This window comes from Bos grunniens, chromosome 19, assembly GCF_055505025.1.
Source record: "Bos grunniens cultivar Pamir isolate PY7600 chromosome 19, Bosgru_T2T1.0, whole genome shotgun sequence".
In the NCBI taxonomy this organism is placed as follows: Eukaryota; Metazoa; Chordata; class Mammalia; order Artiodactyla; family Bovidae; genus Bos; species Bos grunniens.
Genome location: NC_141183.1, coordinates 62,457,503 through 62,480,436, shown reverse-complemented (window position 1 = coordinate 62,480,436; position 22,934 = coordinate 62,457,503). Strand labels below are relative to the sequence as shown.

The 22,934-nt window shown below is 40.6% G+C and overlaps 1 protein-coding gene across 7 annotated transcripts in view; it reads right to left on the bottom strand.

The window, feature by feature from the left end:
* CA10 (carbonic anhydrase 10 (inactive)) overlaps positions 1-22,934 on the bottom strand; it is a 797,854-nt gene that overhangs the window by 521,567 nt on the left and 253,353 nt on the right. The window contains exon 1 of one of the 7 annotated variants that reach the window (XM_086355696.1): positions 17,283-17,370. The exons of 5 other annotated variants lie outside the window; for them this stretch is intronic. The gene's annotated coding sequence lies outside the window, so the exon portion shown is untranslated. Of the gene's footprint in view, positions 1-17,282; positions 17,371-22,934 lie in introns of those variants that run through there. One more of the 7 variants, XM_086355698.1, reaches the window with a different exon arrangement.

The following is a 22,934-nucleotide window of genomic DNA, read 5'->3' as shown; positions in this document are numbered from 1 at the left end:
GGGCTGATCTCCTTCACAATGGACTGGTTGGATCTCCTTGCAGTCCAAGGGACTCTCAACAGTCTTCTCCAACACCACAGTTCAAAAGCATCAATTCTTCGGTGCTCACCCTTCTTCACAGTCCAACTCTCACATCCATACATGACCACAGGAAAAACCATAGCCTTGACTAGACGAACCTTTGTTGGCAAAGCAATGTCTCTGCTTTTGAATATGCTATCTAGGTTGGTCATAACTTTCCTTCCAAGGAGTAGGCGTCTTTTAATTTCATGGCTGCAGTCACCATCCGTAGTGATTTTGGAGCCCAGAAAAATAAAGTCTGACACTGTTTCCACTGTTTCTCCATCTATTTCCCATGAAGTGGTGGGACCGGATGCCATGATCTTCGTTTTCTGAATGTTGAGCTTTAAGCCAACTTTTTCACTCTCCACCTTCACTTTCATCAAGAGGCTTTTGAGTTCCTCTTCACTTTCTGCCATAACGGTGGTGTCATTTGCATATCTGAGGTTATTGATATTTCTCCCAGCAATCTTGATTCCAGTTTGTGTTTCTTCCAGTCCAGCGTTTTTCATGATGTACTCTGCATATAAGTTAAATAAACAGGCTGACAATATACAGCCTTGACAAACTCCTTTTCCTATTTGGAACCAGTCTGTTGTTCCATGTCCAGTTCTAACTGTTGCTTCCTGACCTGCATACAAATTTCTCAAGAGGCAGATCAGGGGGTCTGGTATTCCCATCTCTTTCAGAATTTTCCACAGTTTATTGTGATCCACACAGTCAAAGGCTTTGGCATAGTCAATAAAGCAGAAATAGATGTTTTTTCTCAAACTCTCTTGCTTTTTCTAGTGGATCCAGAGGATGTTGGCAATTTGATCTCTGGTTCCTCTGCCTTTTCTAAAACCAGCTTGAACATTAGGAATTTCATGGTTCACATATTGCTGAAGCCTGGTTTGCAGAATTTTGAGCATTACTTTACTAGCGTGTGAGATGAGTGCAATTGTGCAGTAGTTTGAGCATTCTTTGACATTGCCTTTCTTTGGGATTGGAATGAAAACTGACCTTTTCCAGTCCTGTGCCCACTGCTGAGTTTTCCAAATTTGCTGGCATACTGAGTGCAGCATTTTCACAGCATCATCTTTCAGGATTTGGAATAACTCAACTGGTGTTCCATCACCTCCACTAGCTTTGTTCGTAGTGATGCTTTCTAAGGCCCACTTGACTTCACATTCCAGGATGTCTGGCTTTAGGTCAGTGATCACACCATCGTGATTATCTGGGTCCTGAAGATCTTTTTTGTACAGTTCTTCTGTGTATTCTTGCCATCTCTTCTTAATATCATCTGCTTCTGTTAGGTCCATACCATTTCTGTCCTTTATCGAGCTCATCTTTGCATGAAATGTTCCTTTGGTATCTCTGATTTTCTTGAAGAGATCCCTAGTCTTTCCCATTCTGTTGTTTTCCTCTATTTCTTTGCATTGATTGCTGAAGAAGCCTTTCTTATCTCTTCTTGCTATTCTTTGGAACTCTGCATTCAGATGTTTATATCTTTCCTTTTCGCTTCTCTTCTTTTCACAGCTATTTGTAAGGCCTCCCTAGACAGCCATTTTGCTTTCTTGCATTTCTTTTCTATGGGAATGGTCTTGATCCCTGTCTCCTGTACAATGTCATGAACCTCAGTCCATAGATCATCAGGCACTCTATCTATCAGATCTAGGCTCTTAAATCTATTTCTCACTTCCACTGTATAATCATAAGGGATTTGATTTAGGTCATACCTGAATGGTCTAGTGGTTTTCCCTACTTTCTTCAATTTAAGTCTGAATTTGGCAATAAGGAGTTCATGGTCTGAGCCACAGTCAGCTCCTTGTCTTGTTTTTGCTGACTGTATAGAGCTTCTCCATCTTTGGCTGCAAAGAATATAATTAATCTGATTTTGGTGTTGACCATCTAGTGATGTCCATGTGTAGAGTCTTCTCTTGTGTTGTTGGAATAGGGTGTTTGTTATGACCAGTGCATTTTCTTGGCAAAACTCTATTGCTCCCAAAGTCCACATTTGCCCCTAAAGACCAGTTTCAGGCTAATTTTAAGGATTTAACCCATTGCTACAGGAGCTAATTCTCTTCCTCTTCTGTCATTCAGCCCATGGTGTTCCTCTTTGGTTGTGGGTACAGCTCTGCTTCTGGGCCACCTTCTGTTGTTTCTTCACCGCCTAGGCAAGAGGGGGCCAGGGCCAAAGCTTATTTGGGCTCACTTGCTAACTTGAGGTGGGGAGAGGGAGGGGTATGACAGCCACAACTGGGATTATGGGGAGTGCCTGCAGTGGCAGAGACCTACTAGATGTTATTACAGTCTGAGGCAGGTCATGTGCCCTCCCAAAGGAACTGGCCCCAGTTCATGGAACCCTAAGTACAGCCAAGTTGCTCAGGCTCCTAGCAATGTGTGGGCAGTAACACTTGCCTGCTCACAGCCTGGTTGTAGCTACTTTGGTAGTGGCTAGGGGCTTATGTTTCACCCTTTGGGATCATAAACTGCAGTCATATCTAGTCCTGCTGCTAGTGCTCATACCGGTTTTGCTGATTTTGGTGGCCAACAGTGAATTTAGAGTGTTCTTGCTTCTCCGAGACACCCAGCTGTATTGGACTAGCCCCTTCAGAGTATCCTTGCAGCAGCCAACCGCAGTCCTTTCCCTGGGACCTGACACCCAGGACTGAGCCTCAGCACTCTGCTTCCACTTTCTGCTGTGGGCACAGCCCTGTGAGCCACTTTTAGGCTGGAAAGTCCTTTTTGGCAACAAACTCTGTAGTGGAGTCTCTCCGTTTTGCCGTCTGAGCACCCACTGCCATAGGCCCCTGTGAGGTTCTGAAATTCCCTCCCACCTGTGAGCGGATTTCTGAGCATGCAGAAAAATTTTCTCCTTCATAACTAGCTCTGTGAGGTGCATGTCTTCATCCTCAAATCCTTTATCATTTTATACCTTTATCTTTTGCCTTACCCAATTCTAGGGAGATTGGACTGCTATTTTGGAAGTCTGGGATTTTCTGTCAGTGCTCAGAAGGAGTTTTGTAGGAGTTGTTCCATATGCAGATGGATTTTTTACATATTTGTGGGGAAGGAGGTCATCTCCCATCTTATTCCTCTGCTATCTTGGACGTCCTCCCCACTCCCTTCACACTTTCTTAATCCATTCCCTTGTCAATGGATATTAGGGTTGCTTCTATGTCTTGGTTATTGTAAATAATGCTGTAATGAACATTGGTGTTCAAATATTTTTTCAAATTATGTTTCATATAACAAATAGGTGTTGAAATTTGTCAAAAGGTTTCTCTGCATCTATTGAGATGATTATAAAGGTTTTATTTTTCAGTTTGTTAATGCAGTGTATCACATTGATTGATTTGCGTATACTGAAGGATTTTTGCATCTGAGGGATAAATTTCATTTGATTATGGTGTATGACCCTTTTAATCTGTTTTTGGATTTAGTTTGCTAGCATTGTGATGAAGAATTTTGTATCTCTGTTCATCATTGATATTGGCCTGTAATTTTCCTTTACTTATTTATTTATTTTTTGTGATACCTTTGCTTTTGGTATCAGGATGATGGTAACTTCATAGAATGAGTTTGGAAATATTCCTTCTTCTGCAATGTTTTAAAAGAGTTTTCAAAGGATAAGTGCTAACTCTTCTATGAATGTTTGATAGAATTCATCTGTGAAACCATCTGATACAGGACATTTGTTTGTTGGAACTTTTTTAATCACAGTTTTATCACAGTTTCAATTTCAGTACTTGTAGTTGATCTGTTCATACTTTATATTTCTCCCTGGTTCAGTCTTAGGAAGGTTTGTCTTCTAAGAATTCATTCATTTATTCTCTGTCATCTATTTCATTGGCATATGGACTTTCCAGGTGACACCAGTGGTAAGGAACCTGCCTGCCAAAGCAGGAGATGTAAGACATGAGTTCAGTCCCTAGGTGTGAAAGATCCCCTGGAGGAGGGCATGGCAACTCACTCCATTATTCTTGCCTGGAGAAACCCATGGACAGAGGAACCTGGCAGGCTACAGTCCATAGGGTCGCACAGAATAGGGCACAATTAAAGCGACTTTAGCATGCTTGGCAGGTATTACTGGCATATAGTTGCTTCTGGTAGTCTCTTATCATCTTTTTTTATTTCTTGGTGGTAGTTTTAACTTTTCCTTTTTCATTTCTAATTTTATTGATTTGAGCCTTTTTGCTTTTTCCTGATGAGTCTAGCTAAAGATTTATCAATTTTGTTTATCATCTTAAATGACCAGCTTTTACAGTCACTGATTTTTTTTTTTGTTTCTATTTGTTCTGTTTATTTCTATTTCATTTATTTCTGCTCTTATTTTTATGATTTCTTTCCTTCTACTAATATTTATTTCTTACAAGTATAGGTTTTGTTTGTTCCTGTTTCTCTAGTTGCTTTAAATGTAAGGTTAAGTTGTTTATTTGAGGTTTTTCTCTTCAGGAACCTTTTAAAGAAAAAATTTCTGCTTGAAAAGACATCAGCAGTGACATAGATTTAGTGCTACTTTGACTCATCTCACCACTTGGCTCCCTAAAATATGTTCAGCCCAAATAAGCTCTTTGTGGTTCCACTAACTTGTACTGCCCACAATGGTACCACTGTCTAGAATGACCTTCCCGATAAAGTCCATGCAAAGACAACTTTCTCATCATTAAAAATTAAAGTCAAAGAGGCCCCACTAGGAATATTTCCAAATCTGTTACTTCTTCCACTTTCTACACTTTTGATGGATCTCATGCCCCACATTTGTACAACTAGGGCAGTCTTTAATATTAATAAAACTTCTTGTATTTATTATTAATATTTGATATTAATACAACTTGTAGTTTTGCACGTCTGTTTCCATTAAAAATTAGAAATTTTTTTGAACACAGACTTCTACTCAGTCATTGTTGTTACACTTAGTGCCTGCTGTATAATAAATTCATAGGTAATATAGTTTCATTTTAAAACAAGAATAAAAAGTAGTCAAAACTTGATATACACTAGTGCACGAAGAGACAAAAGATTAGGAATAGGGAGGATTGCATTTTACAGAGTATTATTTTATAACAGACCAGGTATCTGGCATTTATTCAGAATGTCTATTTAATGTCTGATCACTCTTCCCAGATGAAATGGGAAGGGAAGATCCAAATCTATGGATACGGTCTTATTTATCAGGATTGTGAAGTCTGAATACAAGAAGAAATAAGAATTTGATAGCATTATCATTGATGCAAAAGTCCAAAGTTGGGTTACCAAATGAAATAAAGAAAAAATAATTATTTGAGATGCAAAATCAAAGGAAGAAAGTAGATGAGGGAGGAGACATGCAATCAGTTCAATCCTTCAGTCGAGATGAACTCTTTGTGATCCAAAGGATGGCAGTATGCCAAACTTCCCAGTCCATCATCAACTCCCAGAGCTTGCTCAAACTCATGTCCATTGAGTCAGTGATGCCATCCAATCATTTCGTCCTCTATCGTCCCCTTCTTCTACTGCCTTCAATCTTTCCCAGCATCAGGGCCTTTTCCAATGAGTCAGTACTTCGCATCAGGCGGCCAAAGTATTGGAGTTTCAGTTTCAGCAACTGTCCTTCCAATGAATATTCAGGACTGATTTCCTTTAGGATTCACTGGCTGGATCTCCTTGCACTCCAAGGGACTCTCAAGAGTCTTCTCCAACACCACAGTTCAAAAGCATCAATTCTCTGGCACTCAGCTTTTTTATGGTCCAACTCTCACATACATACATGACTACTGGAAAAACCATACCTTTGACTAGATGGACCTTTGTGGAGAAAGTAATGACTGTGCTTATTAATACACTGTCTACCTTGGTCATAGCTAGCTTTTCTTCCTCTTCCAAGGAGCAAGGGTCTTTTCATTTCATGGCTGCAGTCACCATCTGCAGTGACTTTGGAACCTAAGAAAATATTCTGTCACTGTTTCCACTGATTCCCCACCTATATGTCTTGAGAGTCCCTTGGACTGCAAGGAGATCCAACTAGTCCATTCTGAAGGAGATAAGCTTTGGGATTTCTTTGGAAGGAATGATACTAAAGAAGAAATTCCAGTACTTTGGCCACTTCATGCGAAGAGTTGACTCATTGGAAAAGACTCTGATGCTGGGAGGGATTGAGGGGCAGGAGGAGAAGAGGACAACAGAAGATGAGATGGATGGATGGCATCACTGACTCGATGGACGTGAGTCTGAGTGAACTCCGGGAGTTGGTGATGGACAGCGAGGCCTGGCGTTCTGCGATTCATGGGGTCCCAAAGAGTCAGACACAACCGAGCGACTGAACTGTACTGAACTGATGCCATGAAGGGATGGGACCAGATGCCATGATCTTATTTTTCTGAATGGTGAGTTTTAAGCCAACTTTTTCACTCTTCTCTTTCACTTCATTAAGAGGCATTTTAGTTCTTCACTTTCTGCAATAAGGGCAGTGTCATCTGTGTATCTGAGGTTATTGGTATTTCTCCCAGCAATCTTGATTCCAGCCTGTTCTCCATCTAGTCCAGTATTTTGCATGAGGTACTCTGCATATAAGTTAAATAAGCAGGGCAATAATATGCAGCCTTGATGCACTCCTTTCTCAGTTTTTCCAGAAAAGCATCTACTTCTGCTTTATTGAGTACGCCAAAGCCTTTGACTGTGTGGATAACAATAAACTGTGGAAAATTCTGAAAGAGATGAGAATATCACACCATCTGACCTGCCTCTTGAGTAATATGTATGCAGGTCAGGAAGCAACAGTTAGAACTGGACATGATTGATAATATTATGTGTAGCCAAAGATGGAGAACCACTATAGAGTCACCAAAAACAAGACCAGGAGCTGACTGTGGCTCAGATCATGAACAGCCGGAAAAACCACTAGATCATTCAGTCATGACCTAAATCAAATCCCTTATTTTTATACAGGGGAAATGACAAGTAGATTCAAAGGATTAGATCTGATAGACAGAGCACCTGAAGAACTATGGATGGAGGTCTGTGACATTGTACAGGAGGCAGGGATCAAGACCATCCCCAAGAAAAAGAAATGCAAGAAGTCAAAGTGGTTGTAGGAGGAGGCCTTACAAATAGCTGAGAAAACAAGAGAGGCTAAAGGCAAAGGAGAAAAGGAAAGGTATACCCATTTGAATGCAGCGTTCCAAAGAACAGCAAGGAGAGATATGAAAGCCTTCCTCAGAGATCAATGCAAAAAATATAGGAAAAGAGTAGACTGGGAAAGACTAGAGATTTCTTCAACAAAATCAGAAATACCAAGGGAACATTTCATGCAAAAATAGGTATGTTGGGGGAATGTGTCATTTTCTTGGTTCTGTCTTGCCATAGCAAAAATTTGAAGCTGTGGTCCAGTGTTACAGCTCGGTTGTGTGTGTGTGTGTGTGTGTGTGAGAAAGCTCTGTCTATTCAAAGCTATGGTTTTTCCAGTAGTCATGTACAGATGTGAGAGTTGGACTATAAAGAAAGCTGAGCACTGAAAAACTGATGCTTTTGAACTGGGATATTGGAGAAGGCTCTTCAGAATCCCTTGAACTGCAAGGAGATCCAATTAGTCCATCCTAAAGGAAATCAGTCCTGAATATTCATTGCAAGGACTGATGTTGAAGCTGAAACTCCAATATTTGGCCACCTGATGTGAAGAACTGAGTCATTTGAAAAGACCCTAATTTGAAAAGAAAGATTGCAGGCGGGAGGAGAAGGTGATGACAGGATGAGATGTTTGGATGGCATCACCGACTCAATGGACATGAGTCTGAGTAAACTCTGGGTGTTGATTATGGTCAGGGAGCCCTGGCGTGCTGCAGTCCATGGGGTTACAAAGAGTTGGACACGACTGAGCAACTGAACTGAATTTCAGTATATGAAGGAGTTTCTGGCAAATTAGTCTGTTGATCTAAGGTGCAACCCTTATTAGGTCATTGTTCTGTAATTTTCCTCTCTTAGCAGTCTGAGCAGCTGCTTGTTTCCCTCGTGCCACTTCCATGCTCCCTTTTTGGTGGCATTTACAATCGGAGACTGAAACCTTAGTGGGCAGATGTGTTGCTTCCAAGAGCCTAAGGATTTAATCACCATATTTGATTGTGAGCCCCTGGGTGGTCAAGTGACCTCTTTCTTTCCAAATAGCAGCATGTGCATGTAGCACCAGAAAGGCATATTTGGAGTCAGTGTAAATGTCTACTTTTTCCTTTTCCCAACTCTAAAGCTTCAAACCAGGGCAATGACTCAGCTTATTGGGCTGAAGTACCTGGTGGCAAAGGTTTAGCCTCTATGGCCTCAAATTTGGAGACTACTGCATACCCAGCTCTTCTTTTTCCATCCAAGACAAAACTGCTTCCATCAGTGTACGAGATTTTTTCAGGATTCGTCAGAGGGTCTTCTGACCATCACTTTCTGGGTTTTGTTCAAAGTTTCTAGGCAAGAGTGAAAGGGGAGAGAGCTCTTGGAGGTAGGCAGGGGAGTGGCTGTGTTAAGAACCTCACAAGGGGATACAGTCAGGCCTGGATTTTCCATCAGCACTACTTGATATCTGAGGATTCTTTGATCAGACATCCATAAGTGGCCTTTCCCATTCAGGAGCTGTTTCTCTTGGTAGCTGGTAAAAATAGCTATTTGACTCCCAAAAGAGAATTTTAAAGCATCTTCTATCAGGACTGCAATAGCTGCAATATTTCAAATGCAGGGAAAGATCTCTTCCCAATACGGGAGTAGGACACTCAGGGACTATCTGCAATTGGTGGGAAACTGTCCATCCCAGCAATAAAGAAGTGTTCAGGTGAATCTTTTTGCAGTTGTTTTTCCTGTAGCACCCAAAATGATCAAGTTTGGGAGGAGAAGGCTCCAGAGTAGGAGGTCCAGAGTTGGAGGTCAGGACAGAATAGGTAGCCCCTCTGTCAACCAAGAAATTTTTGGACCTACCTGCCACATCCTGGTGTGCCCTTGGCTCCAGCTCTGTGATGGTTATCTGTGAGAGGTGGGCTGGCTGGAGTGAACCGCTTCAGTCCTTTTGAACCATCATGAGGGAAGGTTTCATGCTTAACCTTGAGGCTTTTGTGTCCCTAGGGCAGAATGCCACCCAATGTCCCAATTGATGGCATTCGAAGCAATCCATTTTAGGAGACCTGTCACAGTTTGGACACTCTTTGGACCAATGTCCTGCCTGTCTACAGATTAGGCACTTGCTTCCTGCTTTGTCCTTCAAGGACTTAGGGTTTGCCATAGGGCTTCCCTGGAAAGCAGCCAGGGAAGCCCTGTCTGGGCATGCTTTGTCTCTTTCCTTATGTCTCTTTCCTGGGCCTTGACCTCCCTCTCCTGTTCTCTGTTATAAAAGGTATTGGTGGGTGTCTGGACCATCTCATCAAAAGAGGCAGCAGGGGTCCTGCTGCTGTAGCTGCCGTAACTTTATCCTGATTTCCGATGCGCATTGGGGAATAAATTTGTCCTCTAAAATCACCTGTGCCTAGTAAGAGTATAAGTCCAGATTGGTAAACTTTTGGAGGCCTCTTTCCAAAAAGGCAATGGGGTTCTCACTGGAGTCCTGAGTTATTGCTGAGACCGGGCACAGTCCCACAACTAATAGGCTTCCTTCTATTTCCATAGGTGGTAAGTCTTTCTGAGGCTTATCCTACCCAGTACTGTTGCAACCTGAGAGCCAGGCCTCCCTGGAGCAGGGTGAAGATCCCCAGACAGCCTGAGGTGTGACATCCTCCTGGAGATCGAATCCCTGGGCAGGTTGAGGCATGTTGACCTCCTGTGACCCCTGAACTGGCGGATCCCTGAGAAGGTTGGGGTGTGGCAACCTTCTGAGGACCAGATCCCTATGCAAGTCAAGGCAGGTCGACCTCCTGGTACCCCCAGACTGGAGCTGGGCATCCCCAAGTTCTCCAGCATGACCAGTGCTGGGTAGGATTAAGAGGTTATAATCTTAACTCATTGCAGGTTTGTCCGTCACAGATGGGAATAGATACCATGTTGTAAAGCAATCAAAGCCTGTGCCCTGAGACTGCAAACATGGCAAAACAACCATAAGACTTATCCTCTTATTGCTCTGAGGTAATGTAAGTCACTGATTTTTTTCCCCTAGTCCTCCATAAGAGCAGTTTATGGTGTTTCCAATGGTAAACATTTCATTGTCATAGACCCACTTTAGGTAGTAACAGAAGTAATGACAAAGGAGTGGGTTATCTGGTCCTGTTAAGGGCATTAAGAGTATTTTAATAATAAGTGGGGTGGAGAGATGTTGCTTACAGGGGGACAGGGTCCTGGTTGAAGGGGTTAGTAAGTTGCCTAAGGACAAATTGATAAGAGGCAACAGACCAGATGTTCCATAAAAGTGGAGTAGAGATTTGACTGAGGGGTATGTTTGTAACTTTAGGAGAAGGGTGGTATAAGGGTTTGGGCCCAAACAGCCTGCAGGGTTAACTCCTAAAGTGGCAAACATTATCCCTGGAAGCCCAGTTGCCTTTGAAGGGATGCCAGCAGATGGACTTCTATCAGGCATTGTGTGCCTGTCACCTGCCCTAGCGGGTTCACTGAGAGATGCTATTGTTGCACATGTTGTAGAAACACGGAAGATGAAGGCCTGTATCTCTAGAGGGGTTGGATATTATACAGTATTTCCCTCCCAAGGGCCAGCTATTTTCTGGTTGTCCCTCCAGAAGACTGTAGAGCCAACATTGTGGGACCAGTGCTCATGAAAAGAGCATAAAATAGGATGGAAGGGGGAAGGGCACAACTTTTGAAAGAATGAAATAGCCCAAGGGCATAATATAAACTGATTAAAATCAAATGGGTCCAAGATGACAGACAATTCAAATTCAACTAAACCTTGATCATCAGTCTGCAAGCTAAATGACACACTCAGAGGTGTCTTGAGAGTTCCAAGGTGTTATCAAAAGACCAAGTAGTGGGTGGTTCCCCAATTTTTGGAATGATCTTCCCACTCATTATCATATGAAATTACCCAGCCCATAAAAAAACTAATCACACCACATTTCATGGCTGTCACATTCACTCTTTGAGATGGCCCACTGCCTGTGCAGTATGCTTCTCTCTGAATCCTAACAAATCTACCTCTTACTTATCTCTGAGTCTCTCACTGAATTCCTTTTGTAATAAGATATTATGAACCTGAGCTTCATTAGGTCCTGAAACCAGGCACCATGGGTTTGGCCGGGTTCAAATCCCTGCCAGAAATGACTGAGTGACTAAGCATAGCACAGAGTCCCTGCCACGTGAGTTTGAGTCCCAATCTTAGGCAAACAGTTTCAAATACAACTTTTCCCCTTTTGGAAAGATGATGACCTGCCCAATACTTTGTAAGCAGTGGCCCAGATGGAGAGAAGAGCTGAAGGATGGGAGTAAGATGCAGTGGGAAAAACATGCCAAGGAACCCCTTTCATAACTTGCCAGAAAAACTGCTAAATACCTGACCAGTGCCAATAATTTTCGCTGGCTTGATGACACAAAGAAGATTAAGGACAGAAGAACCCTCACCCATTTGGTCAATAGCTACTGAGGAACAGCAGATAGAAAAGCCTTCAGGACACACTGGGGAATAGCCCCTGCCAGAGTCCCTCAATTGCACCCACTGCTGCTCAACTGTTCCCAGGGGATTCGAGACAAGAAACAAGAGATTGTAAAGGATTAAGATTTTGTTAGCCATATGTCCCTCCAGCCATAGGGGCAAGGACCTCCTAACTTAACCAGAGGTCTTCTGGAATCTGAGACTGAGCCATGTGCGCTTTCTGCCGAGTTCGTTTTTGTTGTCCCAGTTTCTAGCACACTAGGCTTCTTGTCACTTCCACTGCACTGAATTCCTTTCCCGTCTAGCTTCTACCATGTGAGCTTTTGCAAGTTGGGCTTTAGCTGTGCTTGGCTTCTGCCTCACAGGGGCTGAGCCGAGATTGTTTCAGACAGCTAAATCCAAGAAATAGTACCAGATATGTTGGTGAAGTGTGTAACTTCCTCAGTTCTGTCTCACCGCAGCAAAACTTTGAAGTGGCAGACCAGTGTTACAGCTCAGTTTCATTCAGCAAGCAAAGGATAGTTCACCCTCGAGGCATGAGGGTGGGCCTACCCTAATGGAGAAGCCTCCATACATCTTGACTTCCTCTTTTTATACGTTTGTCTCCTTCACCCAGTAAGCCTACCCCATGCAAATTTGGCTAGCCAAGAAGGGGATGTATTTGTTTCACCTGAAGCTCTCACTATGGGTACATGGATTTTCTTTTGTCCCATTTTCACAGGCTTATCCCTTTCTTTGTCTTTTAGCCACCGCTATTTTGGACTCCTTGTTTTTTGTTTTTTGGTTTTTTTTTCTGTTTTAACTACCTAACAGGCACAATAAAGGACAGAAATGTTGTAGACTCACAATAGGCAGTAGAAAAAGGAATAAAGGAATTTCATGAGTCAGGCAATAAGGATACAGAGAAGCATTTTACTTATTTCTGTCTCTGTGGTCATGGTATGCTCTGAGCTTTTGAAAATATAGCCATAGCAGACATTCTGTGTACTAATCACAGAAGGTAGACTGAAGGTTGCATCAAATGATAATATTGGAAAAAGAAGTAGTGGCACCACCACAGAAGACCACTGGCCAATATGGCTTTAGAACATAAAAGAATGCCTACTCAAGCTGGTACTTATGTTTCCATTTTAAAAAACATTTCTCATTTTCATAGAGCACTGTACAAAGGTTCGATTATAATTAAAATAAAGGTGCTTTTTAAACTATTATACTATCCTGATTTCTTAATTATTCATGTTTAAGTTGCAACATACTTACAATGACTAGTACGTTCTTAGTCAGTATGATCTCTGCAATTCAGTACAATTTTGTTCTCCTGGCAGTACTACTCAGGTTTGAGTAGTAAGTACAAGTAACAGATTATGCTGTGATGCTTGCTCAAATAGGTGGTATGAAGGCTGGCCTTTTTATCATGGTTTAAGAAAAAGTGAGGTGCTTAATAAACCATACTCCAACTTAGGCCTCTCCAGGGATCCATGGCAATACAGCAAAAGAAATTCACACTGATCTAAGTGAAGCATTCTTTTAGAAACTGATCTAGCTTAGAAGACTCTCTCAAGTCAATGGCTCAGGACATTAAATTCCAAAATCTTTTTGAAACAGTGAGAACCTGAACTTTCCTCATTATTGTTGGCAACTCCCTAGTCTTTTCTGAGAAGAACTTGAAGTGCCTTGAGAAAACAGGAGTTCAGAGTGAGATAAGATTAAAAGAGTATTTTCACTTAAAAGTCTAGATGCAACTGGCACTGTAGGTTGGAATGTAAACTGATACAGCCACTATGGAAGACAGTATAGAGAGTCCTTAAAAAACTAGGGATAAAACTACCATATGACCCAACAATCCCACTACTGGGCATATACCCTGAGAAAACCACAATTGAAAAAGACACATGTACCTCAAATTTCACTGAAGCAATATTTAAAATAGCTAGGACATGGAAGCAACCTAGATGTCCACTGACAGATGAATGGATAAAAATGCTGTGATACATATATACAATGAAATATTATTCAGCTATGAAAAGGAGCACATTTGAGCCAGTGTTAATGAGGTAGATGAACCTAGAGCCTATTATACAGAATGAAGTCAGTCAAAAAGAAAAAAACAAGTATCATATATTAATATATATATATACACACACACACACACACACACACACATATATATATATATATATATATATATATATATATATATATATATAATCTAGAAAGATGGTACTGATGAAACCATTTGCAGGGCAGCAGTGGAGATGTAGACATAGAACAGAGTTATGGACCCAGGCATCATGGAGTGGAGTGGGAGATGGCAGCAGGGAAGTAGAGAGTGGGATGAATGGAGAGAGTAATGTGGAAATATATATATATATATATATATACACACACACACATTACCATATTTAAAATAGATAACCAGTGGTAATTTGCTATATGACTCAGGGAACTCAAACCAGGGATCTGTGACAACCTACAGTGGTGAGATGGGTGGGAAGTGGGAGAAAGGTACAAGAGGGAGGGGACATATGTATAAACTATGGCTGATTCATGCTGATGTATGGCAGAAACCAACACAATACTGTAAAGCAATTATCCTTCAGTGAAAACTAAATAGATTAAAAAAAAAAAAAAAAAAAAAGCTGAGATGCCTAGGAAAGTCAGCAAGGAGTGATTAGAAATATAATCAACAATGACTAGATTCTTAAAAGCTTCCTCTGTAAACACCCTGAGCCTCAACTCCAAGTTCTAACCACCACCTCCTGCTTTTGCTTATGCATTGGAAAATCAGCAAAATCCTCACTTTTGTAACACTTTGAGGGTTCTAAAACATTTTCTCAAAACACTCAGTTCCATTACTCTCTGATATAAATGTATACAAGTTCATCAACAATTTGGCAGTTTAACAAAAAAACTCCTGTGCAAACTCTGGGTCACTAAATATAAAAATGCACAACCTATTCTCTTCAGGACTGATTTCCTTTAGGATAGACTGGTTGGATCTCCTTGCAGTCCAAAGGACTCTCGAGAGTCTTCTCCAACACCACAGTTCAAAAGCATCAATTCTTCAGTGCTCATCTTTCTTTACAGTCCAACTCTCATATTCATACATGCCAATTGGAAAAACCACAACTTTGACTAGATGGACATTTGTTGGCAAAGTAAGGTCTCTGCCTTTTAATATGCTGTCTAAATTGGTCATAACTTTTCTTCCAAGGAGCAAGTGTCTTAATTTCATGGCTGCAGTCTCCATCAGCAGTGATCAGCAATCACCATCAGAGCCCAAGAAAATAGTCTGTCACTGTTTGCACTGTTTCCCCATCTATTTGACATGAAGTGATGGAACCAGATGCCATGATCTTAGTTTTCTGAATGTTGAGTTTTAAGCCAACTTTTTCACTCTCCTCTTTCACTTTCTTTAAGAGTCTCATTAGTTCTTCTTCACTTTCTGTCATAAGGGTGGTGTTATCTACATATCTGAGGTTATTGATATTTCCCCATGCAATCTTGTTTCCAGCTTGCGATTCGTTCAGTTCAGCCTTTCTCATGATGTACTCTGCATATAAGTTAAATAAGCAGGGTGATAATATACAGCCTTAACACGTTCCTTTCCCTATTTGGAACCAGTCCTGAATATTCATTGGAAGGACTGATGCTGAAGCTGAAACTCCAATACTTTGGGCACCTTATGGGAAGAACTGACTCATTTGAAAAGACCCCGATGCTGGAAAAGATTGACGACAGGAGGAGAAGGGGATGACAGAGGATGAGATGGTTGGATGGCATCACCGACTCAATGGACATGAGTTTGAGTAAACTCCAGGAGTTAGTGATGGACAGGGAGGCCTGGCGTGCTGCAGTCCATGGGGTCGCAAAAAGTCAGACACGACTGAGGAACTGAACTGAACTGAACCTATTCTCTTGGAAGGAGGCAACTCTTTACCTTTTTTGATCTACTAGAAAGTTGGAAGAAAACCCAAATCCAGAAGTAATCAGAGGTGATGAACTACTGATAGCTATGAACATAAACCAGTGCTTCCTGGTAGCTCAGACAGTTAGGAATCTGCCTGCAATGCAGGAGACCCAGATTAGATCCCTAGGTTGGGAAGATCCCCTGGAGAACAGAATGACAACCCACTCCATTATTCTCACCTAGAGATTTCCAGGGTCAGACCATGGGGTCAAAAAGAGTTGGAAACAATAGAGCAACTAACACACACACACACACATATGAACATATACCAACAGACCCTTAGTGTAATGATGAAGTGTTAATATCATGGAATAAGAAGAAGTTATGAGCATAAGAGGCACTCAGTTGATATTGGTTCAGAAAGTAAATAAGGGAGTATATTAATGTTTGGGGAATAAAAGAAGGAATCAGGGTAAAATGTTAAAGGGTCAAAGGTCTTTATATGCTGTTATAAATGGAGACTTGGCCTAATGGTTTATTGTTAACTGCTAACTCAATTCTAGGCCCTGTTTCAGTTTAATCCTCACAACAGTCCTATAATGTGAATTATTTAACAGGTGAGGAAACAAGCTCAGGGAGATTGTTTCACAGCTAGTATGAAGTCAGGCCTGGATTCAATGCCAGGCAATCTGGCTCTGTAACCTGCATCTCTTAAACTTAAATTCCATGTGATATCACTCACCTTGATTCTTGACCTTTACATAAACACACAAACCAAATGTTGTCCAAAGAACCGGTTAGGCACCTCACACCAGAGATTTGGGTTAAATAAAGCTATGTGGGATCTAGAAATTTGCATTATCAACAAGCAGCCCAGGTGCTTACAATGCAGGTTGTTCATAGACCATAAAAATTGCAAACAAACAAACAAATCAGCTGATAAAATTAACATATAATGGGGGAAAATTGGTCTTCTAAATTCACAGCAATGCAATCTGAATAATGATAGCTTAATGGGTTGGTTGATAAGGAGGAATAAATCAAAGAAACTAACATTCAGATTTTGCTTCCTGTCCTGCCACATGAGAGAAGCACAGAGGGGTATTTCTCAGTGGAGGTAGCAATATTTCACCAGAACTTGTAGCCCTTAAGTTTAGTCATCTTCTTTTGTTCTAATTCCTTTTCCATCAAGGAAACCTCAGATAAACATTCCCAAATTTCAGAATCTCAAAAAAGAAAAACAGTTCAGCTGTTGGGGGCAGGGTTTGGGGAGTGGGTTTCCCAATTTTCCCATTATAAAGTAGACTACCAAGATGACTTATTCATCATCCTGTGCTATTTTCATGAGAAACAGCAAGTCCCAAAGGCCAGATGAGGTGTGGATATACCAGGAATATTATGCTTCCTGATTTGAGAATCTGTGCATCAGCCTTGAGGGTTTGACCAATATGTGGACTCTGACATGCATTGCCAGCAACCAGGTCCCACCTCAACTTTACCAGAAGAGAGTCTATACTTATTAATATTATTAGTTTAGAAACCACAAACTATATTTAAAAATCAAACATAATCTGTGAATAGGTCTTCACCAGAACATAATGCATAATGATGAAGCACTAAAAAAAACCTAAATGCACAACAATAGTAGGGAAAATTTTTAATAAATAAGGTGCATCCACATAAAGAATATTTGTGTAGTCTTTAACATAAATTTTATATAGAATATTGTTTGAAATACATAAAAAATTTGCAATGAAGTGGAAGACAAACCAAAATCTGGATAGAACTTACCTCTGGATAGTCCAATTATAGGTGAATATTACCGTATATGCAAATATGTCCATATGTCCCAAGCTTTTCACAATGAGCAGGTTGTACTTTCACAATTGAAAAAAAAAAAAAAATTAAAGACTGTTTGTTTGGGCCAAATTTTAATCCTTCCAAGAATTATCTGTTAAACTGTTTTATAACATCTATTTTCAATGTGGCAAGATAAAGAAAGACTGCCTGCCTGGACTCACTTTCCAAATTTCTTGGCTGACTGAAAAGATCTGAGTATAGCCAGGAATATAATGTAAATGGTAGTCTTCCCTTTGTGTAAGAATGGAGAGAAACAACAGTCATACTTAGCAATTGCCAAACAGGAGACATGAGAAACCTCAATATATTGAGCAAGATTTCTTTCCTTTTATCTCTGCCCTTAGGCATAAGAAGTTAATAGGGACTTAGCTAATTGGCTGGTTTTCATCATAATTGGCTAACAAATCTTTTCCAATCTCAAGAAAAACCAAAGAGGAGGAAATAATAACAGGAGGTTTCAGAAAAGCCTGCATTTTATCTTTCAGAAGGTGTGAAGTCCTTAGGCTCAGAGTATTAGCACCCCAGAAAGTGGAGGTTCCATTAAGGAAGGGATAAATGTCACTGCCATACACACCAGGCCTTCTAGCCCCCTTGAAGAAAAACTGAAACTTATGGCACACGCTTGATTTTGTTCTACTACTAAATTCAGCTTAGGCAAACATGGACTGAGAATAGAAGATTCAGGATAGCTGAGGCACTTGTACCTTGTGAGTACCAGGGACTTCCAGAAGATGCAAGCTCATCTCAACTAAATTTACTCTTTATTTCCCCAAACCACTTACTTAGCAATTTAATGTAGAGATTATCATCTCATTTCCTGGTCTATCATCCAACTATCAGTATCAACTCACTTTGTGTGGCCAGCATTCCACACAATTTTGAGGTAGGATAAACTGGCTTTCCACACCTTTTCACCAATCTTTTAAACTTCATTCTGTCCTGTATTTGTGTTTCCCTTCCTCACTTCCTTTCAGACTACTTCTCTTGCTTCCAGTAACAGGTATTACAAACCATCTGAGCACTTATGATCAGAAATGCACAAATACCCTCCTAGAAGGGGTGGCAGAATGCTTCAAAATGGTGCTAGATCAGAAATCCAGGCCAGATAAGGACTGTATTCCACTATCCAAAAATTATGACAGGAAAAGTAAAAATAATAAAACTAGGCAAAGTAGAAGAGAATAAGGAAAGAAAGACCATATGGTAAAAAGATATGAAAAAGCATATGGTAAAAAGACTACCAACAGTGACCTCCAGACCAGCTGACAAAGGCTTTAAGCCTCAGGCCATATGCCATTATTGCAAGTGAAAGGACTCCAAGGACAGCAGGAAGAATCCCAGGATTTGTACAAAATGAAGAGTGAAGTCTTTTCTATGTTATCCATTTCTGTTGCTTCTATAAATCTTTTTAACCTCCTGAAACTCTAAAGTAACCATCCATTGAGAAGTCTCATAATATTCATTCTCCCTGCTTTCCTTTCCCTGCATTTGGATCTAAATGCTTCATTGCCTATGGTACACTGCTGCTGCTGCTGCTGCTGCTGCTGCTGCTAAGTAGCTTCAGTAGTGTCCGACTCTGTGAGACCCCATATATGGCAGACCACCAGGCTCCTCCATCCCTGGGATTCTCCAGGCAAGAACACTGGAGTGGGTTGCCATTTCCTTCTCCAATGCATGAAAGTGAAAAGTGAAAGTGAAGCCTCTCAGTCATGTCTGACTCATTGCGACCCCATGGACTACAGCCTACCAGGCTCCTCCATCCATGGGATTTTCCAGGCAAGGGTACTGGAGTGGGTTGCCATTACCTTCTCCGTTATGGTACACTAGGGCCTTGTTAATGCAGATTTCAAGACCCTCCACTCTCGGGAAGCAGCCTTATCTCCCACTGCTCTTCTTCATGCAGCTTGACCTCCAACTAAACAAGAACTCTGTCATTCTCTGTGTGTCCTGGGGATTTCCTTTCTTCATTGTACTGTGCTCTTTGCCTATATGCCTACTTACTAAAAATATACTCATTCTCCAAGGAATTACCCTTAATATTTCTTTCTGCCTTGTGAAATTGTATTATCTTCTTTCTCTGACATTCTATCAGAGCTGTTATCCAACACCTCTCCTATGCCCCCTTCTTATAATGTCTCATAAAAGTGGCAGAAACCTTTTTTATGTCCTAATATCTTTTTAGGTTATATGGCAACCCACTCCAGTATTTTTGCCTCTAAAATCCCATGGGCAGAGGAGCCTGGTGGGCTGCGGTCCATGGGGTCACCATGAGTCAGGCACGACTGAGTGACTTCACTTTCACTTTTCACTTTCCTGCACTGGAGAAGGAAATGGTGACCCGCTCCAGTGTTCTTGCCTGGAGAATCCCAGGGACAGGGAAACCTGGTGGGCTGCCATCTACGGGATTGCAGAGAGTCGGACACGACTGAAGCGACGTAGTAGCAGCAGCAGTGATAACAAAATATTAATTGATTGATGAATGAATGAGGAATCCTGACCACAGATGCTGAGTAAATGCTACCATACCACACTGATGGCTCTCTTTTCTTATTTTTGCTCTCATATGCACACTAATGGGTTGCCAGGCAGTGCTAGTGGTAAAGAACCCATCTGCCAATGCTCAGGACATAAGAGACAAGGGTTCAATCCGTAGGTTGGGAAGATCCTCTGGAGAAGGGTTGGCAACCGACTCCGGTATTCTTGCTTGGAGAATCCCATGAACACAGGAGCCTGGCAGGCTACAGTTCATAAGGTTGCAAAGAGTTGGACATGACTGAAGCAACATAGCATGCACACACATGCATGAACACTTATATATACTCATGCATATCTGCCAGTGAGAATAATTTGGATATCTTAGTCAAAAAATAAAAGATTAATAAGAACAAGGTAAAACATTAAGAAAAAAAATTAATGCTTCCATTGTCTCAAATAGAATAGATTTTTTTCTACCTAGGCTTTAAAATATTAATTACTCATGAATTTCTGTATATTACATCCACTTTATTCCACACAAAGCTTTGGGCACTTTTTACAATACAAAATCTTGATTTTAAGATGCATCTTCACATGACAAAAAACAAGTCAAAGACTTTGTCTAGACTTTCTGAACCACCTTTTTCTGTGGATGGTAAGAGATAGTTCAGGAAAAAGCATCCCTGATTTCTGTACAGTGGTAACTGGGAGGACCTCAGCAAACATAATGGAGGTTCACCTGCCTAAGTTTTGTAAACAGAGCATATATTATTGCTGGTGTAGACATGACCTTGTGGATCTCTTTGCAGACTATATCCATGCTGTACAAATATCCCTATACATTTGTAAAGTCACATTAAAGCAGGGAAATTTTTCTCCCAGGAAATAGACAGATGCTTAACTTCACTTCATATGACACCATAGTCTGAATTCTTAATATTAGGACAGGGATCCTTTTTCAAACTAGATTAAAATTGTGTATGCATACTTTTAACAACACAGCACTTTGTAGCATAAAGTCATTTACCCCTTTCCTACTAAAAACTTCCTGCTCTTTCTTTCAAGCCCCTCTTGACAATGCCACCTGTGGAGGCCATGGTACACCTATTAGAGCTTGGTAATCATGAGATGATGCAGCAAGTGTCTGTGATGATATACTTCAGCTTCTCTGAGAACTTTTTAACATTTTGGTTGCAAATTCCTAAAAAGTAATATAGCATACTTATTTTTAATTGTACAAGAGTCTGTCTCCGGGAAAATATCAAACATGTCTTTTCCAAAGATACTAGGAAGGCTTAAGAAATTCAAGGAAAAGGAAAAGGCGAGTGGGCTTTAGACCAAGCATGCACATCTATAATTATTCTCAGGGGCTTTGGCACACAATAAACAGATCCATCTCTCTGCTAACAGGGATAACTGTCCTTCAGAAATTCAAATAGAAGGGACTCTGGAAACTAAGCTAGACCTGACTTTAGGCACAGTAGAATTTATTTTAATGTGGGGATTGAGCAACAACCCCAATACCGCTGGGACTTGACATGAGACACTCACATGTGTGAAGGCCTTGCAGCTTCGATTCTGCTTTTTCACACTCTGCCTGTGGCACTGCTGCTGGGCTCCAATAGCACCTTCTGTGATTTACCAGCTCACTTCTGTAGACAATGCTTATAGGGAGATTTAAAAGGAAATGTGAAGGGCCCTCTCCTGGTTTTCATCCTGTTCCAGTTACCATTACCTCAGGGATGTGGCTTTGCTCTATAAGTAGGCATTTGGTTCCACGTTGCAGGCCTTCTCTCACACACTCCTAGACCCAGCTTCATCACATTCCCCTAGAGATACAAACACCAACAAGCCAGCAGCACTCCCCAGAGGTCTGGAGTACCATTTCACCAGAACCTCTTCTGAGCTTGAAAGTCTTCAACAGTAAGCCCTACCTACTCAGAGCTCCCAGTTTGGTTACCTCCTCTGTTAGGCTTCTAATTTCTCATCCCATCTTTCTCTCTGTTCTCCCAGTCCTGGATCATTAGTTTTTTTTTTGTTTGTTTGTTTTTTTCTGTTATTATGACTCTTATGAAACACCAGGGTATCTTTTTCCCCTTTCCAACTCTCTGATTAAACAATTATTTCATATTAAATTTTCTATGTTGATATTATTATGTGGTTTGTATTTTCTTGACTGTGCCTTAATAGATATTCATTATTTATAATTGAGTTGCACAGATTTTTACTATATTTCTGATAATGTATTTATATTGTAGATGGTATATTCATGTGCTAAAACTGTACAGTAAATCTGCATTTGTTAAACACACACACACACACACACACACACATTATTGATCAATATCACTGTCCTGAAAGATGTCCATGATATATTGAGTGATAAAAGCAAATTTTTTTTTTTTTTTTTACAATTGGCAAGTATATGTTATATAGCTAGAGAAAAATAAAATAAATAATTTTAAAAGATACTGTCAACTCTAAGAGAATATTTTATTATTCCTGTTAAATCCCTTTAACATATGTAATCATGACAGTATAATATATATTTTTGCCCCTACTTAGCTGAAATTGCAATAACTATAAAGCACTGAAGGACAAAATAAATAAAAAAGAGTCAATATATAACGAACAATGCAATAAGTGATATGAAAAACACTCTGGAGGGAATAAATAGTAGAATAACGGAGGCAGAAGATAGGATTAGTGAGGTAGAAGACAGAATGGTAGAAATAAATGAATCAGAGAGGGAAAAACAAATTAAAAGAAATGAGGACAATCTCAGAGACCTCCAGGACAATGTTAAACGCCCCAACATTCAAATCATAGGACTCCCAGTAGAAGAAGACAAAAAGAAAGACCATGAGAAAATACTTGAGGAGATAATAGTTGAACACTTCCCTAAAATGGTGAAGAAAATCATCACCCATGTCCAAGAAACCCAGAAAGTCCCAAATAGGATAAGTTCAAGGCGAAACACGGCAAGGCACATGTTAATCAAATTAACAAAGATCAAACACAAAGAACAAATATTAAAAGCTATTCTTTCAATAGAAACTCTTCAGACCAGGAGGGAATGGCAGGACATACTTAAAGTGATGAAAGAAA